Genomic DNA, 5,612 nt, shown 5'->3' on the forward strand with positions numbered 1-5,612 from the left:
TTGGCCAGGTGAAGGCCTTCCTCCCAAGGGAGTGGAACTCTATGGAAATGGAGTTGACTCTGGAGGATACTCTAGGTAAATCTATAATATGCAGGAGAGTGCACTATTTATTACTATTAAATATAAAAACAATTTCTTGAGATTTAAAAATAGTTTATTACAAAATTATAACAATAACAAAAGTGACTAAAAGTTGTCCTCAAAGTGTCCAATTGACAGTTTATTTATAAAATATTCTTAAGTAGTAATTCTGGCACAAGAGCAAAATTTATAAATTTAGCTCGGTGGTTCTCAACTGGTGGGTCATGAACTCCTTAGAGCCAAACAACCTTAACACATGGCTCACCTAAGATCATCAGAAATACAGATATTTACACTATAATTCACAAAAATAGCAAAATTACTGTTAAGATCTAGCAACAAAAATAATTTTATGATTTGGGGGGGTCACAACATGAGGAAGTGTGTTAAAGGGTCACAGCATTCCGAGGGTTGAGACTAAGTGCTTTAGATGAAAGAACTGAATCCATCCTCATCCTGGAAATAGCACAGAGTTTAAAGACCCATCATGGAAGCCTGAAATTAAGGGAGCAAGTTTTGCCACCTCACTTTTAACTCATTCATGTTTTCAGCTGCTTTCAAGCATCAGATTTCCTGGGGTCTGGGTAAAGTAAGATTCGGACTCAGAAGACCTTGGGTACAGCCTTTATATAGTGTTCCAGATGATAAACTGTTGCTTACCTGTTGTCATATTGTGTGAGGACCATGACAAGGTGTCATACAACCAGTGAAAGAGGAGAAGACAAACTTGAGAGTGGACAGAGTACAAGTTCTGGGAGACTTAGAAGCATAGACCTGGGCTGCAGCAAGGCTGCTTGACTCCTGCAAGACAAGTCAGAAAATGAGATGTCCTTGTGGATTAAAACAAAAGTGACTTCACCCGAACCAGGATGCAACTGATCTATCTTAAGATAATACCTAAGAGTCAGGTTTGTCCCATGATCAAGTCCACCTATGATACCAGCCGTTATATCTACTTTATGATTTTCTGAGAAACTCTTCAGAAAAAAAAAAAATAGCCAGAGTTACTCAGGGCAGGGATGATGGTTGCCACACATGAAGGCAGCAGTCACTACATGCTCCTTGTTTATATGTAGAGAGCATATCTTCAGACACTAGAATATTTTATGTCTTAAAATTAGATATATACATGGTGGCTGAAGAATGCCAGTCTGGGCAGGAATCTCTCTGCAAGGCACCAGGCTGAATTTTTCTAGAAAGAAGGGTGCATTCATTTTCCAGGGTTGCTTTAAGTAAGTGACATGAGGTGGGTGGCTTAAAGGACACATGAATTCTTGCAGGTGCTGGGCAACAGTTGAGGTCCTGAGACAGAACACTGTTCATTCAGCTAGCCCAACCATCTGTTTTATTATAGAAGCTTTATGTAGCTTAATATTCCCTCTTAGAAGTTAATATGGTTTGAAAAATTGCCTGCAATAAACCCTTTCTTTCTTGCAAAAAAAAAAAATAGATATATGGAGTTTATCTCCACAAATGTATCCTTCTGAACCTAAGGACTGAAAACAAATATAATATATAAGTTTTAAAAATTTATAATTATCCCTACATTATCCCCCTTCCAATCCAAAGTCATTATCATGATAATATAAAGTGTTCATTTAGAATACAAATTTCTCCATAGTTCAACTAAACAGTAGCAGGCCTCCTGACTTGTTATTCATGATTTCCTTCCTAAACACTCATTTATTTTTTTAATTCAATACTTTTGTATTTTTCCTAAAATACTAAAGATAAGACTCATGAGACATGTATACCTTTCCCCTTTTCTATTATACTACTAAAACAATAGACACCCTTCCCACCCCCCAAGGATCTGGGATTTCCCTAGGACTCTCATGAAGAAAATAAAAGGCTGAAACCTGGGAGGAACTTGCCATTAAGAAGAGGGTTCACACAGTTCTGACACCTTGTCAGAAGAGACCACCTTCCTAGGCAGACTGAAACAGAGACAGTGATGATGGGTGTGGCCATGCATTGACCCAGCACACTTAGTTATGTATGTCTCTTGCCTTCTACATAAGCTTGAACCTCATGTCAGGACATAGAAGAGGTGAGGTAAGGAGTTACTAGACCTCTTTATTTCTTTTCCCCATGTGGCCACACTGAATCACTCTCATTTTATTTCTTTACTAGGTTAATTGTCTTTCATAACAAGTGGATGCCAGGGTGCAGGTAAAACTGTTCTGTCCCTGTAAGACCCTAACTTGAATTTCTTGCTGCCTCCAGAAACGTCCTCCTCCAATCAGACCATATGTAGGCACTGCACAAAATGCAGCAGAAATTACCACCTAACACTGAAAGAATTTGTTTGATATTAATTCCCCCAAATCAGCAGAACATTTTAGAGGGAAAAGTATAACATCACAAGATAAATGCTGTTATTAACATATTTGTCAGCAATTTCCTAGCAGCTAAGATTTTTGGCTGTCAATTGGGCTTTCTTTTGTAGATTGAAACATCTTCTCAAGGTGTGTAGAATTAAGACACCAACATGAACAAATTCAGAAACCACTTCCCACCACACCCTGTGTCAAAGTTTCCATGAAGTTCTTAAGTAAGTCTGAAAAGGAAATGCAACTCTTCAGCAATGCAAGAAATTAGAAATATTTACCAAAATCATACCAAATTTCAGGAAGAATTCTTGCGCATAGAGTACAAAGCTCTGATGAAGAACAGGAGATTGAAGAACACTGGTAAAATGGCATGCTTGTCCTGGACACTGCTGCTCAGACAAAGTCAGCACACCAAGCAGAAGGAGGTAGCTGTCACTAGGCAGGAAAGCAGGTTCACCATGTAGACAGACATATGGTCTCCCAGCTCCTAATTTTACCCTAATACATGGGAATATGGCAAGACACAACAGTTGTTACCCTCTCACGCTGCATTTTCCTTTCCACCCTCATAACATCTTTTTTTTTTCAGAATGAAGAAATTCTTTATTTTAGTTTATGGTTTCAAAGATATTGCTACTTTCTGCATATTGAAACATTTGGGAGAGACACAAGAATCATGAAACTCACAAGAAACATATATTCAGAAGCCCATGAAACTGGTATTTCTTCCCTGAGGAAGCATAAATAGCATACATTTTCTGGGAAAGAGGAGACTCTTTGGTGGAGCTGCCTGCAAGTTGTTCAGAAAGTTTGTTATGTAACTCTTTTTTTTCATTTTTTAAAAAATATTTTTATTATTACGTATTTTCCTCAATTACATTTAGAATGCTATCCCAAAAGTCCCCCATACCCTTCCCCCCACTCCCCTACCCACCCATTCCCATTTTTTGGCCCTGGCATTCCCCTGTACTGGGGCATATAAAGTTTGCACAACCAATGGGCCTGTCTTTCCAGTGATGGCCGACTAGGCCATCTTTTGATACATATGCAGCTAGAGACAAGAGCTCCTCATAACATCTTAATGAAACTAAAACTAACCTTCAGAGGACGTGAACAGAGGAATAAGAAGGAGAAGAGGCTGTCCTGCAATGCATCCTCAGCATTGAGTGTTCTATTTATTACAAATTTTTAAAAAGTGAAAGTATACAAAATATCATTAAAAGTGGACCTTTAAGACAATGATTTATGCATACTTAACTTATTCTTGCTTCTATACAAGGATTCAAGGACATAATCCTTGAAAAGTCACTCTAGACTTTCAAACTCTATCTTATCTTTAGTCACACTTAAGCTTCCATATAGGCTTAAAGAAAAATTACTATGTATATCTTGAAATAAAATTATAGAAACAAGTGTAGGCATAATATTTTTGTGTAAAAGTTATCCTTGTGTTATTCAAATACTGGTTTATCTGCCCTTACATTTCGTTTCAAGCCAGACATGGCATTGTAATGCTTATGTCAAGAATCTCCTGTATAATATTTATGTAAATGATGCTTGCCATTTATTCTCTGCTGATCACCCAATGGCTAGGCAGAAAAGAGAATAAGGCAGGACAACTGACAGCCAGGGGAGGGAGAAAGAGAAGAGGAACACAGATTGAGCCACAAAGAGGAAAAAGAAAAGACAACATGAGAGTTCAGCTAAAGCATGAAAACCCCTTAAAGCATGTATTATGGGGATTTTGGCTGAGTGGTAGTCATATTAGCTGAGAGATTTAAAATAGATCAAATGACTGCTTGGATATTATGGTAAAGCTTGAAAATAAATTTATATCTCTCTGTGTCATTATCATGGAAACAGCCAGGATATTTTTTAAAAGCCACTGAATTAATTTGGTATTTATATTTATATTAAAAATATCATTTACAAATAAAAATTAAAGAAAAGCAAATTTATGAATTTAATGATATAAGATATAAAGAGGTAATAGACTAGGGAAAGAAAATAAGAAAAGAAGTTTGCCACAGATTACCAAAAAAAAATCTTTTGGTAATGAGAATTCTGGAATTCAAGATCAATAAGATATATGATAGTAACACACCTGTATTAGTTAGGGTTCTCTAGGGAAATAAAACTTATAGAATAAATATATATATACTATATGTTTATATATAATTTTTATATAAGTATATAAATTATACATGAATATAACATATATGTAATCTTCAATAAATATCATTTTGCATACATTTAATATTTAGTATAAATCATGTATATACATATATACATACATATACACACATACACATAGATAGATAGATAGATAGATAGATAGATAGATAGATAGATAGATAGATAAGATAGATAGATAGACAGACAGACAGACAGACAGACAGACAGACAGACAGATAAGATAGATAGATAGATAGATAGATAGATAGATAGATAGATAGATAGATAGATAGATAGATATGAAATTTATTAGAGTGACTTACAGGCTGTGCTATAACTGGTCAACAATGGCTGTCCAAGAATCCAGTAGTTTTTCAGTCCACAGGGCTGGATGTCTCAGCTAAGATTCAATATATCCTGGATTCCTGAAGAAGGAGGCTCTAATGCCAATAAAGGAATGGACTGAGAAGCAAGAGTGAGATTAAGCAAGAATGTCCTTTATATAATCTGTCACCCTCCCCACAGAAGGTGTGGCCCAGATTAAAGATGCATATTCCCACCTCAAAGATTCAGATTGGAAGTGGTTCTACCTACTTCAAATGATTTAATCAAGAAAAACAAATCTCTCACATGTGTGCCCAGACATTTGGGTTTTTTAGCTTGATTACTGATGTAATCAAGTTTACAATCATGCATTACCATCACAGTACCTGAAGTTCTCTCTCTCTTTTTTTTTAAAGGATTCATTTTATTTATTGTGTATGGTGGAGGGGTAAAAAGGGGTTATCAAGCCCTTCAGTTATTAATAAAGACCTGGCTAAGACCAGGCAATTGATATAGATCCAGAGGTTTGAAACTGATTCTGGACTGGTTGTTATAGATGGTAATTCAAATACTAATGGAAGGATGTGCCAGAATTAGCATGGTATGACTCTGACTATATAAAATGTCCATAATAAATATACCCATGGAGACAGAGGGCAGATCAGTGATAACCAGAACCTAGACAAAAATAGAAATGGG

General features: G+C 36.2%; 1 long non-coding RNA gene across 1 annotated transcript; it reads right to left on the reverse strand.

Moving 5' to 3' along the window:
* Window positions 1-542: 542 nt before the first annotated feature.
* On the reverse strand, window positions 543-5,211 carry Gm38824. The gene is made up of 3 exons (XR_869149.1): window positions 4,913-5,211; window positions 2,704-2,912; window positions 543-882 (listed from the first exon to the last, which is right to left on the reverse strand). It is a non-coding gene; the product is annotated as a predicted gene, 38824 (long non-coding RNA).
* Between the last annotated feature and the right edge of the window lie 401 nt (window positions 5,212-5,612).

Source organism: Mus musculus, chromosome 6, assembly GCF_000001635.26.
Source record: "Mus musculus strain C57BL/6J chromosome 6, GRCm38.p6 C57BL/6J".
Classification (NCBI taxonomy): domain Eukaryota; kingdom Metazoa; phylum Chordata; class Mammalia; order Rodentia; family Muridae; genus Mus; species Mus musculus.